Raw genomic sequence first — 19221 nt, forward strand, 5'->3', positions numbered from 1 at the left:
AAAAATATTTATTTGCGATTAATCACATGATTGTCCATGGTTAACTTGCGATTTATCGCACATTTTCTATCTGTTCTAAAATATGTGCTGCATCGCTTCCTGATTTTCCCAAACTACGGAACATCCCAAGGCCCAAATGACAGAACGTGTGCGCTGTAATTGCGCGTCGAAACAATTGGTGGTGGAATTTGCGTTAACTCGCATTAAGACGTTAATTTTGACAGCCCTAATTGAAATGATTTAAAACTGATCTTGGCTTTGCCAATAATGGGTTGACTAAAGGCCTCTTTAAAGTCGCCGTTCCCGACCTGTCGCGCGACAATGTGCCGTCAAAATGACGTAGATCTCGCTGGTGCGCCAGGATTTAAAGTGTCTCTATTTTTTTTTTTTCAGCGGCGCGCGACAAAGCGGAAACAGGAAGCATGGACGAGTTTGAGGGCAACCGGATGCCAGGACTCTCAGAGCGACTGCAAGTCTCTCTTGTAAATTTATTAGGTTAAGATGAGTTATTTTATGATGAATGAATGGTGAATAGGTCATTGAATCGTTGCGCAGACATTCTGAAGTATTCAAAGTGCTTCTCTTTGCCATTGTTTACCTTTTTCTTCTTCTTCTAGTCCGTAGAAATAGCAAAGTCGGTAGCCTTTCCTCAGTTGCGCCACCTCTATTCAGGAGAAGACTGCAACTAGTGTCGCGACCACCACGCGCGAGTATAAATAGTTACGGCGCTCCCATGACGTCACACTGTCGCATGACAGGTCGGGAACGGCGAGTATACCGGACGTTTAGCACTTTGAAGGTTAGGCATAAGGGTTAATGTCTGTTCTGAAGGGCAAAACTGAAAAGCAGGGGAGAAAACATTCTGTCATAGAAAGGAGCAATGTGTACAATTATGAAAACAGGGCACACTTCACACGTCAAAAAGCGTAGTTGTGTAAAAAAAGTTCAAATCCTTTCTAATTTCTCACCTTCGCACATTAAGTAAAAAGGTGTGTTATTTGGGAATTTCAATTATAATGCCAGCGTTTTCATTCTGCACTTGACTGATTGTTACTTTTTGCATTGTTCTTTAACACAAAATCAGTCACAACAATCTGATCTATTGTATATTAAAGTATAGCACACATATTACACTGCACCGTGCTGTACAAAAGCTAGCGGCTGTGATTGCAACACAAATCCTATTTTTAAATTTCTGACATCTCTTTGTCTCAACCTTTCTCTCTTCCCTCTCTCATTTAGTCCTCTTTTCTCCCTGCTCTCTCGTCTGACTCTCTTGTCCCATGATATGCCCCAGAGAGACACAATTATCCACTTCATTTGAGTCGTGGTGCTAATGGTTGAGACTGGCCTCTTGGGGAGTTTGGGGGTGGGGGGGGGGGGGGGGGGGGGGGGCGATAGGTAGCAGTAATTGTAAATGGTGTAATGAGTGTGGAATGGCCACAATCTAGCGCTCCGCCATTACAGGTGGCCCACACTCCTGCCCCCAACCTTCCCTCCAACATCACACCGACAACAAGTGAGCGCCCCTCATTCAGGGTTCAGCAGAGACAGAGGAAATATTAGCCTCACAGACCATTACTCCCAAGTGGTTTGGCTGTTGCTCCTTCTCGCCTCGTTCTGTGGGTGGCCGCCTCGCCTTCTCTTTTACCCTATTCTATTCTATTTTTTTTTTTTTTTTTTTATTCTAAACTGGTTATTTTTTTTTCCTGACAGATCAAATTAACCCTATAGCTCTGGACTGGTTTCAGTCGCTTTGAGCCATGACATAGCACACATTGCTCACACTCACAAGAATGAATGTCTCTCTCTTCTTTCTTTTTCATCTTTAAACCCTTAACATCTGTTTAGCTTCATATCTTGTGAAGGTATGAATCAGTCTCCATCCTTTTTATTATTTCATGTGATTGGTTCATTTGTCCATCTGCCAACTGTCTGTCTGTATATATGCCAACAGTATGGATTGAGAGAATCAACATCACTATGCCTGGCCTAAGAGGGCTGCTATACTTACATGTTAAAAATGTGTCAAAACTGCTGTAAAAGATATTATTGAAGTAAATGCAAGAAATAAATGCCAGAAATGCTTACACATAAAAAATTAAATTCTCGTTTTTTTGTGTTATGTTTTGTTTTTAGGTTTGGCCTTCTCTGGCATCCCTTGTGTTGGTAATGATAAATAACAAAGTTAACTGCGGACAGGGCAAGGAACACAAGCACACTTTCCCAGGTCCCAGCAGTGACTTTGGTGAGTACTACTTTATCCAACCTGTTCTCACTCCGAACTTGTAAAATACGGATGTTTGGACAGTGGCTGTCAACGTCTGAAGTGACGAAAAAAGCGCCCTTCAGAGTGTTTGTAGAACGTACCGGGGAGAGCAGCAGCTACACAGGGTTTAGCGAGTAGTATGTAAGGAAATTCCACGTAAGGAGGTTGGTCGGGGTGGTGGATGGGTCAAACAGGACTTTTACCCAGGAGACCGGGGATCGTGTCCCGTGTGTGTCTTTAACCGTCCCGTCATTACCACGTGTCACAGAAGTCGCGTTCTTCTTTAACCTGCCCGTTATTCCTGCGTGTCACGGAAGCGTAAGCCCACCCACGACCTTTTCCTTAACCTAACTAGGTTTTGAGATTGTTGAAACTGAAGGCAACATTAGCAAGTTAAAGCTCAACTCTTGCCAAAATGCAACCTAGGGTCTTTTTGTGAATGTACCCGAGTCAAACTTTTGTTTAAAAGCATAATTAGGACAGAAGAGCCACTATGAAGATTGCCCATATTCTTGTTTTTGGTCAAATGGCCTTTTGAATGGGAGTGCTAGGGGCACTACTATTATCGCATCAAAATTGCTATTTTTAAAACACTAAGAAGGGTCAACACAACATGAAACTTTGCTCGAAGTATCGCCAGGGGCTCTACACATGAACTCGAACATTGAGAACATTGTTTGTGAACACAGAGTTTACTAAAAAAGGTTTTGAACAACTCACTTTAGCAGTTGTTGTTTCCGCTTGCAGCCATCTTGCCAGTCAAAGTTTCATGTTGTATCGAGCCTTCTTAGTGTTTTAAAAATAGTAATTTTGATGCGTCTTGGTGTTTAGGAACAAGGAGTGACTATATATGGACAAAAGTGCGGAGCTGTGGAGGATGACGCGACTAAACCAGTGTCTCTATGGTATCAATGGCGCTGCACTAAGCTAAATGCTAAAGTCAAATTTTCAACCCTTCTGATCAGGGCTTGACATTAACTTTTTTGCACACCAGCCATTGTGGCTAATGGTTTTCCAAAAGCTACTAGCCACTCAGGATCTTCACTAGCCGCTATTTTGTGGAAAATTACGTATTATTTGAATAAAGTTGACTAAGGTGTGCTACAATTAGCTTGAAAAACCAGATTTACAACCCTTTTAAATGTAAATGAGCACTGAAAACACCGAAAGCAAGACTACATAAAAATATAACACTGCAGTCATCAAACATTCAATTCTGATAATGTGTGTAAAGATCCTTTTTGTATGAAAACATGCAACCGAATAAGAAACATACATAAAAGAGTAGCTTCTTATGCATAGGCTAGGTGGTGCAGGGTTGTAGAAGATTAGTTGAAAGTAGTTGAAAGTTACTCCCTTGCGTGTCACTAAGCAGCCGGCACGCGCCCTCGGTGACGGGAAGCAGATCGCACAGACCAAATATCCTGCTAAATTGTCCTGCTGTGCGCTCTCTCTTTACTTCTTCTACAAACCTATACCTTATACAGTCTATGACCTGTACAGACACAACTGTTGCCTCGGCTTGCCATGTCGCATGCGTGTGCTGAACGGAGCTCTGGGGGATATTTTAAGGAGTCGCAGCGGCTTGCTGGTCTAGTGTGCCATATGGGCCACCGTACTCCGGCCGTGGGCTGCCACTGCATACTGGGTCACAGCTGTGTTCCTGTGTCGGGCGGAAGCGCAGTAGGCTGCTCCAGCCACCAGTGTTACAATAATAAAGGCAAGCCACCTGCCAAAGTGGCTAGTGAGAGTGACTGTGTTACCCGCCACTGTTGACATCTACCTGTATTTGGCGGGTTGGCGGGTACTAATGTCAAGCCCTGCTTCTGAAGTCAGTCATTTTGTTCAGTGATGCTACCGATCACTGAACAAAACATTTTTAGGTGACCAAAATGTCCCAACCAACTCTGAAGATTAAACACACAGTGAGAGGGTCAAAGTTAATTAAGATAAAAACATGGATAACACTCAACAAGTTCAGGTCTATTTTTGTGTCCACAGTGTTGGCATGGTTAGCATTGCTAAGCCTCTGTCCTGATTGACAGATGATAAAGCAGGGACTGCTTTAGGATCTATTTTAAAATTAATGGGACCATCATTTTCTACATGAACATCATGCTGTATTTAAGAAGATTTGAAACTAGCGATTGAGACCATAAATGCATGATGAAAATGTTTACTGAGGTAATAAATCAAGTGAGAAGTAGGCTCATTTTCTCATAGACTTTTATAGAAACAAACTTCTTTTTGGAGCCAGTGGAGTCTCCCCCTGCTGGTAATGAGATAGAATGCAGTTTAAGGATGCTTCTGCATTGGCTTCACTTTTCAGGCACAGAAGTTGCTGCTTAACCTTAAAGGTGCACTATGACTTCCTGCATGGTCACTTCTGTTGACGTTCCAAGTAAATTCCAAACAAAACAGAGCAAGCTCGCCCCTCCCCCAATGTTTCCGTAACTGTCATGACTAACTGACTGTCACTAACCCCCACCCCTCCCCCAACCATCTTGTCGGTGATTGGCTGGAGTGGTTTGTTGTATTTTGGTGCACAGCCTGTGCCTCTAGTGTTTGTTTGACTATTACGACCCCTGTGTTGTCCCCCGAGACTGGGCTTTTTCACAGTGTTCAGGGGGCAGGCAGCTAGCGGATCAAGGAGAGATGCCTACGATTTGAGACAAAAATGAAATTGCGCTGAAATCATGAAGGAACTCATAGTGCACCTTTTAAAGCTTTAGTGAGTAACTTTTTGATATTATTGAATGTCCGTTACATTCAAGCCATTGCCAAATGAGTTGCTACAAAGCTAATTAAGACTATCAGCTCCACACAACTCTCTCTGTATTTGTCAGTATGGCTATGTTCAGAAGATTGTGTCATCCACTGATTTTCCTGCGCAGAAACTCGAGTGAAGATAATTAGCTCTTTTGAAGAGTCCATCATGTTTTTTTTATCATCCGTGTCCTGCTTGGCTACTAGCAGCTGCGTGGAGAACGGGTGGGAAGGCTTGTATCATGTGGATGCACCGACAGTGTTGTTGTCATTACTTAGAATTCCTCATGGGGGAGACAGAAACTACGCACTATAGCTTTAACCCATAATGTTGTTGTTGCACTTCCCAGCGGTCACAAATGAAGGACAGTAAAGATAATAAATGACTAAACACATTCTATCCTGCCCCTCTCTCAATCACATGAACAGCAGCTTTCTGGGTGGTGGGAAGTAAAAGAGGAGGACAAGGATGAGGAAGAGGAGCTGTTCCTCTCTGGTGGGCGATGACATCCCAGCACCTGCGCGGAGACAGGTGAGCGAGCACGTTCCCCAATCATCACAAGTGACACAGTGCGAATTACCTCCCTGCTCACTGACGCCTGGAGTGCCGGGGAGCAGTGGGAGGCCCGGCAAACCTCAGGCAACATTCATCCGAGAGAGTTGCCTGGCTGCCTGTGGAGGAGCAACACATGCACTCCTTCTCACACTCTCATATGATCCTGCTCTCCACTATTTTTTCTTACACACACACACACACACACACACACACACACACTCTCACTCTCACTCTCTCTCTCTCTCTCTCTCTCTCTCTCTCTCTCTGTCCCGGTGAAGTGTGTGTGATAAGCTGCTTGTCATGGATTCCCGCTATTTCGGAGTATGTAGCAGCGATATGTGCTCTCTTTAAAATTCCTCGATTAATTAACTGACCCCCTCCCTCTCCCCTCATCCCGCCACTCCATTCCAGCTCAATCGTACTCCCTATTGTAAGAGGTGTCACTGTCCACATGTCTTCAGTCCTTAAGTCCCTAACTGGTTACTTTGTCTTTTTTATTCGACAGTCAAGTGGAGTAGTTTTACTGAGTGATAGGCCTACTGTGGAAGCAAGAGCACCATTCCAATTTACCTCACTGTGGTGTATGAGCATCACTTATCAGAACACTTGTGGCGGAATAGGCTGTCTGAAATATTATCCGACTTCTTTGAGTGTAATCTAGTTGTGATGCCTTTTAAATGTCTTGTGTGAATCAGCTCAACTAATTTGGTTCCAAATACTGCAGCCTTTTAAGGAACACCACCAGGAAGCTCACTGCACGATTGAGAACTTTGCACTGAAAATAGTTGAAGCATGCTTGGGGCACCCGGCCCTTGAAACAAAAAATCCTAACCTATTTGAATACTACACACACACACACACACACACACACACACACACACACACACACACACACACACACAGTTGTTATGAAGGGGGAACTTTGGACCAAACCCACTTTTCTTTTTTTGTACCAGGCTGTAAACGTGTTTATTTCTGCTGTAAATTTGGGCATTTTAACATGGGTAGTCTATGGGGACTAGTCTATATTAGGGGTGTGAATCTTCACTGGTGTCAAGATTCGATTCAATTACGATTATCCTGTTAGCGATTCAAATCAATTCAATATCCCGATGGTTTTCATCAACAAATTCAAGCAGTGAGCTATATATATATAATATAATTTTAAATAACTCGGTGTTCTGTATTTTTATTTATTTATTTTTACGTGTATTTATTGTCTGTAATAGCAGCTACTACTATGCACTACTCACTCTTGAGTTCATGACAAATTTCCCCTAGGGGACAATAAAGTATATTCTATTCTCTCTCTCTCTCTCTCTCTCTCTCTCTCTCTCTCTCTCTCTCTCTCTCTATATATATATATATATATATATATATATATATATATATATATATATATATAAACTCCCCTTTTGATTGTATCTGCTCTTAAAAAAGACACTTCCTGAATGTAGCTGAGTCTGAACAGCAGACAGCAGACAAAAGGCAAAAACAATTAAAGCAGCGACCGGAAAATCAACAAGTAACATCAGTAGGCAATAATCGATTGTGGTCTGTCACTGCATCAATGCAGAATCGTTCATCGTGATGCATCGATGCAATGATTAATTTCAACACCCCTAGTCTATGTATTTACGATGTTCCATTTCCGGGATTGGTCCGTTGCCGCTGGAAATTCCTCCAGATGTCACTCTTTTCGGCTGGATGTCCTCCAGATCTTCCTCTTTCTTTGTGTTGGGCGTTCTAAACAGGGGTGGATTTATGAGGACTATGGTTAACTGCTCCTCAGATCTCTGCATGGTAAATCCAGACAGCTAGCTAGACTATCTGTCCAATCTGAGTTTTCTGTTGCACCACTAAAACAACCTTTGAATGTACACGTTCCACCAAAACAAGTTCCTTCCCGGGGCTTCGTCCGGTGCCCCATCCTGGAATCTGTGTGGACTAGCCAGACCCTCCTCTGCAGCGCTGTGGAGGAAGGTCTGGCAATGCGAGACTAATGGGTACTGACTCCTTTTTGGAGCCAGCTTTAAGTGGCCACTCAGTGAACTGCAGTTTTTGGCACTTCCGCACTGGCTTCCCTTTTTCAGCACTGGAGGTTGCAGCATGTGCGAGACCCGCAATGTCAAGGGTTAAGTGCGTGCACGTGACCCCAAGATAACATTAGCCCTTTGGATGTAGCCATGTCACTGTCATTGGTTCCCGGGGGATCAGGTGTGACTGTCAGTGATTCACAACATCATCCCACAGATCACTTGTGGTGAGCAAAAATTCACTCTCAGCATTGAGGTATGTCTTCACGGATGACCGTTGGTCCATGTGCCATATACGCTAGTGCAGCTCGCCTTCGAGAGAGACCTCACATTCAAATGCCAGACTGAAGGGAAGGACAAGGTCCTCAGCCGAGACCGAGACGTGTCGCCTGCAGCTATTTTAGCGATGAGTTTACGCAGATTTGCTACTATCTGTATGAAAGTCTGTTGCGCAAAACTATTAGGCCGGCCACACACTGGCTGCGTCGCGTGAGCGTGTCAGCTGCGTGGCCTGTCCGTTTTTATTTTGGCTCCCATGTTACATATTAACAGGTTAGAGATTACATAATGCCTGCGTGACACGCACGTCTCAGGCGCGGCTCGAGAAAACGCGGGCATGCTAGAAATAGAACCGACGCCTATTTTTCACGCGACACGCAAGCGTGTTGGAAGCGTTTCCAGGCAAAATAGAATACAAAAATGTTTATAGGTCATTTTGACACAAATCAAAACACACATTGCTCCATCTAAATGCTCATGTATTATCAGCAGTCTGGGTTTGGGCCCTATTATGGTAGTGGTTCTGTACTTTATCTAAAGTATCATGAATTCTACACCTAAATATTAGAAAGACCCAGCAGATTGATTGTTAGATGTGGCAGTGCTGGGGGTTGGGGCTCGTGTATCCACTGTGGGGCCAGAATTCCAGGGAGGAGAGAAGCTATGAGACGCTCGAGGAGATCTTTGACACATGGTGGGACTCTGGGAGAGGATATTAAAGACTTCATTGCCAGAGAGACGTTTTGTGTCACAGCTGAGCCCCATTAGCCCCCAGCATCTCCCCTCTCCTTTGTCCTGCAAGTCCCAGTGGCCTTTGCACTTCCAGTCCCTACTGAGAGAAGGGAGAGGAATGGGGTAGTGTTGAAAGACATGGATCCTTACGCTTTTACTGGCGGCCCTTAAACACTTAAAGTGCCCATATTATGCTCATTTTCAGGTTCATAATTGTATTTTGAGGTTGTACCAGAATAGGTTTACATGGTTTAATTTTCAAAAAACACCATATTTTTGTTATACTGCACATTGCTGCAGCTCCTCTTTTCACCTTGTGTGTTGAGCTCTCTGTTTTAGCTACAGAGTGAGGCCTCACACTTCTATCCCATCTTTGTTGGGAGTCGCACATGCGCAGTAGCTAGGTAAGGACTACTAGCTAGAAGCTAGCGCTGCTAGCGGTTAGCGGTTAGCCACCTCGTTCTCAATGGCAAAACACTGCTACAACACACACGAGTTCACCCTAATCTACAAAAGAAATTGTATAGAACTACTTACATGTCCCTCGTCTGCAGGTATTCCACGCAATGTTGAAAGTGCGCCCTCGTTTAGAAGAAGTCTCCCGGCTAATCCTACCTTGTACTGACCGAAGTTGGAGAAACAGCTAGCTGACGTGGTATTAGCTAAAGTGATTAGCACACACCAAATGTTTCGGCCAATGACGTAGACGGCCCTGCCGATTTTGACCAGCTCACCCGGAGACTGAAGGCAGGATACATTCAGAAATCCGTATCTCACTTTTTTTCCCCAAGTTTGTATGCGTGTGGAAGCACCAGAGACACAAAATAACACCCCAAATCCCAGAAAAAGTGATTTTTTTTTTTTTATAATATGGGCACTTTAACAAAGGTAGTGTCAGTTGGCTTTGGAAAAGAGAGAGTCTCATTTTTTGTTGCGTTGGCATTGGACAAAACATTATCTAAAAGTTAACAATAAAATTATAGCTTTGATTTGAGGAAGTTAACATCCAGACTGGACGCACAGCATTGATCTGTAGCCCTGTCATGTACTGTTTAAAAGTTAGAGGGATAATGTGTAAAAAGAAAAGCTACGAGTCCTTGTTCACCCTCAAACGCCTTTACGGCTTAAAGAAAGAATCATTGTTTTTAATTTCACATCCAAACATGATAAAAGATGAATACTCACATTGGTCCACATTGCTTTAAAGGTATAATATGCTGTGCTTTTCTCAAAAAACAATGTATAGACTATAATACAAAAAAATGCCTCTCAATTATCACTTATGACCCACTAGGAGTGTGTGGTGGTGTCTGTATCTACAGAGACCCTGCCCTCTGCCTGGGTTTTCTTTTAATTTGTCTGTGTGCGGGACGTTTCTGGGCGGTACCAGAGAGCCTTTGGTCCCTACGTGGGTGTGCAACCCCCCAGCCAATAAGAGTGTGCGGGGTGTGCAGTCCGTTCTCATTCCCAACCGCCGATTTGCCCCTCAACGTCTCATATCGACACACAAGTCTAACTGACACAAACACACAGAAACAGGCAGGATGTAGCCCTGCATTCACTCATAAATTAATCGGGCAATGTGGCAGCTTCCCGCGGAGGTGTGGGTGTGTTTATTTGTGCTTTAGAACATAATCGCTGCGAAAACAATGAGAAAAGAGTCTGTTATTGCTCTGATTAGTGCTTTGTATGGCGCTCCCTTTCTTCATTTACCCCCCTTACCCAAGGAAAGCAATACTATATATTCTACCTTTTGAGCATACAACAACTGTCTAATATCTAACAGACCATAGACATTTTTCCTCTTACAGCTTTCAGTTTTGGCACATTTATTAAACATTTAATATATGCATTCTGAAACCTTATTGCAGACAATATTTCTTTGTACTTATGTGCAGCTTTGTTTTTTAAATTCATCTTGTATAGCTTTCAAACTTATTCATAACACCCCTTATTGTCCATTCAATAAGAACACATGTAAAATCTTACTTCTCATTGGGCATTATTACCTGGAGTGAAATCATTCAGCAAAAAACTTTTGTCACCTGTATATTACCTATTTACTATTTAATTAATAAATAGAAACAAAACTGTCTAAATAGTTTTTAAAAAAAAGTGTTTTTCAGTTTTGTAGAGGCTGTGATAACTCATAAGAGGTTTCTATGCTGAGTGAGTGTCTGAGTGAAAGTCTTTTGTTTTCCCCAGAAAACGAACTCTAGCCTGGCTCCGCCCTCCTACGTACTTCCGCTCAATTTTCATTTTCCTTCAGTACTACGTCTGGGTTTGCGGTATATTCTTGGGTTTTCTCCGACCAAATATTTGGCGGTCCAATCAGTGAACAGAGGGAGTGGCTGAGAACGATGACGTTGCGGTCGTGACGTGTGCTAGTTTGAGTTATAGTTCCGTAATGGCGTCGGAGAAAGATGCGGTCCGTTGTGGCAACGCTGTCGAATATCCAGAAGTTAAAGAGTTTTGTTGGTGGCCATGATGCTGTGGCCCTCCTCCCCACGGGGTTCGGGAACAGTTTGACTTTCCAGCTTGCTCTGTTAGCGGTGAAGGAGTTGGCTAAGGCTAACGCTAGCGATGCTAAGCCGATAGTTGTTGTTATCTCCCCTCTTGTTAGCCTGGTCCTACCAGACAGTACGTAGGAGGGTGGAGCCAGGCTCTGGGCAGATCCAATAGTTTTAAACTATAACAACAGAGTACCCGCCTTTAAGGAAGTTAACACTTGTCAATGGTGAGTGGCCAGACTCTCTGTACAAATGAAATGGACCAGAGTCTGGTAGGACCAGGCTAAGCGAACTCCGCTTCCTGGCTTGAAAGCGCAGTGTTTCATGAGGACCAAAACTTTGTAAATAAAGTGAATATGTCCCAATACAACATCAGCTGAAATCACCTGCATCATGACCACATCCTGGGTCTCGTAAGGGGCGCCGAATCAAACCTCATTGTCTAAAAGTCGATAATGCGCTTACATGGTGAAAGTTCTTAAATAGGGCTGCAACTAACAATTATTAACTATTTCGATTTAAACGTTGATTATTTTTTTGATGAGCGGTTTGGTCTCTAAAATGTCAGAAAACGGTGAAAAATGTCAGTGTTTCCCAAAGTCCAAGATGACGTCCTCAAATGTCTTGTTTTGTCCACAACTCAAAGATGTTCAGTTTACTGTCACAGAGGAGAGAAGAAAACTAGAAAATATTCACATTTAACAAGCTGGAATCAGAGAAGTTTGACTTTTCTTTCTTAAAATGTATTCAAAACGATTAATCGATTATCAAAATAGTTGGCGTTCAATTTAATAGATGTTTAATCAACTGGGACACATGCAGGTAGCTGCTTAGTGCAGGGGTCTTCAACGTTTTTTTTAGGCCAAGGACCCCTTAGCTGAAAGAGAGACGGAGCAAGGACCTCCTACCACATACAGTACATTGTACAGTATAAAAATGTAGTTGCATGTTAACCTGGGCCAGATGGATGAAAATGGATGTATGGATATTCATATATTAGATAGATATTTATACATCATGTTTTAATGTTAAAGGTCCTATGACATGCTGCTTTTTGGATGCTTTTATATAGGCCTTAGTGGTCCCCTAATGCTGTATCTGAAGTCTCTTTTATATAGACCTTAGTGGTCCCCTAATACTGTATCTGAAGTCTCTTTTATATAGGCCTTAGTAGTCCCCTAATACTGTATCTGAAGTCTCTTTTATATAGGCCTTAGTAGTCCCCTAATACTGTATCTGAAGTCTTTTTTATATAGGCCTTAGTGGTCCCCTAATACTGTATCTGAAGTCTCTTTTATATAGACCTTAGTGGTCCCCTAATACTGTATCTGAAGTCTCTTTTATATAGACCTTAGTGGTCCCCTAATACTGTATCTGAAGTCTCTTTACCGAAATTCAGCCTTGGTGCAGAATTACAGCCACTAGAGCCAGTCCCACAATGAGCTTTACTTAGGATGTGCCATTTCTGTGTCTGTAGCTTTAAATGCTATTGAGGAGGAGAGAGGGGGGGCAAGGTGGAGGGTGGGGGTCTGGCCTTGACCAACTGCCATGCTTCGCTCGTTTGCAAGCCATGTCTAGGGTTGGGTACCGTTTGGATTTTTACGATTCCGAACCGGTACTTTTAAAACGATTCCGATTCCTAAACCAAAACTGAAAAATGACATCAAAGAAAGGCTCTTTTATAGTTTTAATTGAAATTGATTTAAATTTCATATATTAACGTTTAAAGTACTTAAATATATATAATAATTAAACCTAAGTCAACACACAAGTTACACAACTACAATAATTTAACAAATAACAGTTACACTATTAACAAGTAACAACAAATAAATGTTGTTGAGTTGGTATGCCAACCAGCTTCAATCTTCAGCAGTTCTTTTGCAGAAAAATGACCATATTTGCTTCTCTGGCAAGATATGACACCTCTCCTGACGTATGGCATGTCCTGCACAGGAGAAAACTCTCTCAGATGGTGTCCAAAGAGGCCTGAACACACAGATTTGAGGTTGAAAGGGCAGACAATTTGGGGAGGCTGTCCCACCTCCCCCACCACCAGGCTACAGGGTCTTGTCCTGATGGGATTGAAGGCAGACTCTTGTAGAGTAGAATCTCTTTCTGGACCTGTTTAGCAATGCAGAGGTCAACGCTTTTAGTGGTCGTTGCCTGAAGTATCTCTCGGTCCTCATCCTCAAAAATCTCCTCTATGGGTGACTTCTTCTTGGCAGGCTTCTTGTGAAAAGGAGGCTGAAAAAAAAACATTAAAAAATTTAGATCCAAGTTGAACTTACATCATGTTCTTCTGCCATGTCGTCCTCCTCATGGTAATCCGCTCCTTCCTGAAGTAAATAAATTTTGTTGCACATAATAGCATAGCAATATTTTATCATAGAAACGGTAACATGGCACACATGGGAAACAAGGATAACCGTAAAATATCTGTTCTATTACATTACATTGCCAACTGCTGCTTTCTCCAACCGGCCCCAAGCATCAGCATCAGCACAGAAGCGAGGGTCCATCAAAGTGGCCTCCTGGAGGAAATTCTGAATGTTTTCATTCTGTAAGGAAAACATACATGACAAATGATTTAGTGTCTACCAGTGAAAATGATGTGGTTTGCCCTCTCTTTGACAGGCAAAAGCTCTTTTTTCCAGATCTCGCCAGACCTTCTTTTTCAAAGCACTGGTAGACATTGTGTCCTCTTCAGCCACCCTGAAATGTGCCTCCAGCTTAGTCAGTATGGGGAGAATTTGGCACATGTGGGGGACCGCTCACTGGATACACAGAGGAATGAGGTGTACAACAAATTCATGATTTTAACAAAATCCTCGGCATCTGTGAGCCTTTCTAGTCTGGGGGAGAAAAAGAAGATATGAAGATAAGAATAAAATATAAACTATTATGTTGTTACCCATTGTTTCACAACTGATCTTTTTGTCCATAACCTCACCTGTCTTTCTCCATTGGCTTCCTAAGTCGTTGGTCGAGTGATGCTGCCTGGATGGCCGGGTACTGCTCCAAAAATCGCTCCACCAGGAAAAGGGAGTTCCGCCGTGTTCTGACATCCAGAATCATGTTGTGTTCTGGCAGATCTGAAACGCAATACACATATTGAATTACAATATACAATCTACCGAAGATGTTTAAAACAAACACAATTTTTTGAGATTAATAAGAGTGCACTACTTACCAAGTAGTCGCTGCTTTTCCCGCGTGACGGTTTTAGCCATGGTGGACCTCTTCAGCCACACCACGACAGCTCAAAGTCTGGTACACCACACTGTAATGGCACTGATGCTGTAAATCTTCTGTGCTGCCAGGTTTAGGGTATGGGCAAAGCACCCCATCTTTAAAAGCTTCAGATTCTTCAGTGCGACATCCATATTGCTGGCATTGTCTACTGTGGCAGCTACAACTATGCCTTTTATCTCGTCTGCTACGACGAGGCCTGTCTGTGACTCATACACAGCTTTGGTGTTTAGCACCTTCTGTTTCATGTGGCCATGGCTGATATGGTACGCAGTAACTGTTAAATAGTGGTCCTGTGTCACCAACCCGGTCTCACGGCAGTTCGTGTAAATATCACGTTATTTTTAATCTATTGATACGTGTTCACGGGGACGTTTTTCTCATTTTTTTTTTTGTGGTGGCCAGCACGAAATACACTACGGGGAAAGGACGCCTCACACGGTGGGAGACGGCCCGAAAAGGATGCCTCATATGCTGGGAGACGGCCGTGGGGCGGCCGCTGGGGACGCAACTGCAGGGACATAACGGGATGGCGGAGGTTGGGTTTAGGAAAAACACTACGGGGAAAGGACGGGAGACGGCCGCTGGGGACACGCCACAATAACGGGACAGTTGTGATTAGGAAGACTACGGGAAACAAAACGCCACACGAGGGATGCGATCCCCGGTCGCCCGGGTGAAAGTCCTGTGTTGTTTGACCCATCCACCACCCCGACCAATCTCCCTACGCGGATTTTCGGCTTTTCATACTACTCGCTACCATTTTCGTGCTGTGACCCCGAAATATGCTTCCCATTGAAATACATTACTTCACATTTTCGTGCTGGCCACCACGAAAAAAACGAGAAAAGCATCCCCGTGAACACGTATCAATAGATTAAATAACGTGACCATTTCACGAACTGCCATGAGACTGGGTTGGTGTCACACTGGTCCACCCATCACATGTTGTAGCAGCCTCACTCACTTGTACTAACTCCTGAATAACATTTTGTTTTTTAACAGAGTACCATGCAGGAATAAGAGTATTGACAGAGCCTCCCTGCATGGGGGTCGGTAGCGAGGATTAAGGTCAGTGGTCATCTGTATTAAAGAAAAGATGTTTATACATTTTTTCAAAAGGTTCTGATGACAAATTAAACACATCAAGTAGATAAATAATTTTCACAAGAGTTTACCTGTAATATGGACATCCCACAGTTGAAAAAGAATGCGGTCCCTTGACCACAAACTTTGTCACAGTCCTGTGAATTTTCCTCCACCTTCTCCTTTGTCAGACTAGCCTTCTTTGCCAAGGTGAATGGCGTTACTGACACTGTGCTACTACTGCTAGCTGGTGGAGAGCCAAAAATATAAACATAATTGACGTTAAATATTTAACAAATCACTTGACCATTTGTTAGTATAAATGCAATATTAGCAATCACTATTACATTAGCCTAGTTACCTGCAGAAAGGCTGCTGCCATCATCATCGTTCAATGTTCACGAAATTGCTAGCAGTAGGACTTGGACTGGTCCCGCTGTCACTGGGACCAGGAGCTGGTGATGTCCGCAAGGTGTCGAACACCGTGCATCCCTCTGCTTTAATATGTATCTCATGTGTCGCCGCATGTTTCAATAAATTCAACGTGCTTCCCCCTTTGCACGTTATCGTTTTTGAACACTTGTTGCATTTTGCGATCTCGGAATCCTTGGCTGTGAAATACAGCCACACTTTTGACCGCTTCGCTTTAGGCATTTTAAATGCACTAAAAGCTAGCTAGCTAAGAGAGTGCATGATGTCGGAGAATAGCGCGGACACGCGCTTCACACCGCGAGCGGGCACGTGCAACCCGGTCTCACGCCAGTTCGTAAATTGTCACGTTATTTTGATTTATTGATTCGTGTACAGGTCACGATTTTCGAACGTTACCATTTCACGAACTGCCGTGACACTGGGCTGCTCTGGGGTACGCCACAATGGGGAAATTAAACGCCACAACGGGGAAAATAAACACCACACGCCGGCGACAACAACGGGGCCGCCACACGCGGCCACAACGGGGAAAATAAACTCCACACACCGGCGACAACAATGGGACCGCCACACAGGGACACGATCCCCGGGCGCAGGGACACGATCCGCGGTCTCTGTGGCACGCAACAACGGGGACATGAAACGCCACAACAACGGGACGGTTGAAGTTAGGAAATGAAGAACTGGGAAAGGTACCGTCACATGCAGGACACGCCGACAACAATGGGACGGTTGTGGTTAGGAAGAGAATAACGCGGAAAGGAACTGCAACACGCTGGACGCAATCCCCGGTCTCCGGGGTGAAAGTCCTGTATTGTTTGACCCATCCACCACCCGACCAACCTCCCTACGTGGATTTTCTGCTTTTCATACTACTCCCTACCGTTGTCGTGCTGTGATTACGAAACATGCTTCCTATTTAAATACATTAAATTAAAGTTCGTAATCACCACAAGAAAAACCCGACATAATCGTGTTCAGGAATCAATAGATTCAATAACGTAACCATTTCACGAACTGCCATGAGACTGCGCTGGCATGTGCGCCACTCGGCGCGGCGGAAAAGGGAGAAAGAAAAAAGAGTCTGCTGCTGTCCGGAAAATATTTCAGTCAGAACCGAAATGAGGAACCGAAATTTGAGTTGTAATCCGGTCCGAATACTACCGTTTACGTAGGAACCGGTTTCGGTACCCAACCCTAATGATGTCTCTCTCTTTCTCATGGGCGGGCCAAATTCTCTGGGCGGGCAAAGCAGAGAAAGGGGAGGTATCCTTTCCCCTTATGACGTCATAAAGGGAAGATTCCAGATCGGTCCATCTGAGCTTTCATTTTCTCAAAGGCAGAGCAGGATACCCAGGGCTCGGTTTACACCTATCACCATTTCTAGCCACTGGGGGACCATAGGCAGGCTGGGGGAACTCATATTAATGTTAAAAAACCTCATAAAGTGAAATTTTCATGCCATGGGACCTTTATACATGTGGTCCTTAAGCTTTAAGGTAAGCTAAGGTTTACAGTAAACTATATCTGTGGATGGCTACTCTTACTTAGTAAGTGTATCATCAGTGTCAATTTTTAGACATATTTTAATTTCTGGAAAAAACCCACTTTCAAATAATACATATCAAACAATAATTTGGCGGCCCCCATGCAGTAACTCTGAGGACCCCCTGGGGGTCACGGACCCCATGTTGAAGATCTCTGGCTTAGTGGGTCTCTAGGTAGCGGTGGGTATTACGATGTGACAGGGCACCCAGAATGCACATCAGAGAGCGTGAGAAACGTGGCGTCATAAAAGCCAAAAGCTATTTTTTTTTCCCAAGGGCTGCTTACTGGGTTAATGTGGCCTAGGTAGGTTCACCTGCCTTGCTTTACTTTGCTTTACTTTTACTTTGACATTGAGTCAGCCACAAAGACAAAGAAAGGAAAAACAACAATAAACCAAAAATAATCAGAGAAAATGAAGAAATGTATTCTAAATGTAGTCTATTGTAGTGGGTATGCTGTACTGTATATAAATATTGGCCAGAATCTGCATTTGGGGGAGGGGGGGAGGGGGGGGTCATATCATAGTGGGGGATCTGGGTGTCCTCCCCCAGGGAAGTTTTGAGCATCAAAGACTTCATTTCCTGTATTCTGACACACTTTTATGCACCAATTTACGGTGAAATACCTTTATTTAGCCTATGTGAAGAAGAAAAACACAGATGACAATTCAAAATATATCAAAAATATAATGAAAAGTATGTTGTTGCATGTCATTGGGCATTTTTAAATGGGTATATGGAAATCCTGGAGGTTTCTTAGTGGGTATACTGCGTATACCTGCGTATGACGTAGACTACAACACTGATTAGAATATAGAAAGACACCAAAACTTTCCAAATTAGAAAACTATTTGACAACAGATCAGGACAACCAGGATCAGAAATACAACCATGTAAAGCAAGTCAGGAGGGTCCAAAATCTGATTTCTAAAATGTCCAAAAGGCACAAGTGAGTTGATTTTTTTAGAAAGGGTTGTATTTTGTTCCACGAGTCAGGCGCACTAAAACTAGAAGCAGTTTTTCAAAGTTCAGAGCGAGCTTGTGAAACATGAAGCAAAAGCCAGTCAGCAGAGTGAGTCTGATAAGGTCCCTCTGCTACGTTCACACCGCCAAGTCTTAATGCTTAATTCTGATTATTTTTTTTTGCTCAGATCTGATTTTTTTGTTTGGCTGTTCACATTACCTTTTAAAATGTGGCCTATATCAGATTCCAGCATGAACTGTTTACGGTTTCGAAGTGACTCGCATGCGCAAAAGAACAATAACAATGACATCAGATGCAGCACGCTGTTGCACTAAAGGACAGGTTAGTTATGGAGGTTATGGAGGAAGTAAGCACTTTGGCTTTTATTTCAAAATGTTTGTGTAATGGCAGCCGTAACATTCATGAGCATACACTAATGACACTCACTCTCACTCACTCTCCCTCCATTGATTTCCTCCATCACTGTTCTCCATTTAGTAGGCCTAGTCAAGTTTTTAATTTTACGGTCTGTGTCTAGGGCTAACTCCCGCCGGCGCATAATTGTGACAAATGTAGATTGACGTAAAAGTCGCATCAAATCCGCCTTGGTTGTTCACACTGCGGCCGCATTGAAAAAAATCAGACCTGGGTCTGATTCAGGACCACATATGGAAGTGGTCTAAATCTGATTTGAAAAAATCAGATCTGGGTCTGATTTGAGTCTGACCCGGTCACTTGACCCCAACAAAATTTGGGCCACTTTTGAACGTAGCCTAGTGACAAAGTAGTTTC

Source organism: Sander lucioperca, chromosome 3 (genome assembly GCF_008315115.2).
Source record: "Sander lucioperca isolate FBNREF2018 chromosome 3, SLUC_FBN_1.2, whole genome shotgun sequence".
Classification (NCBI taxonomy): Eukaryota; Metazoa; Chordata; class Actinopteri; order Perciformes; family Percidae; genus Sander; species Sander lucioperca.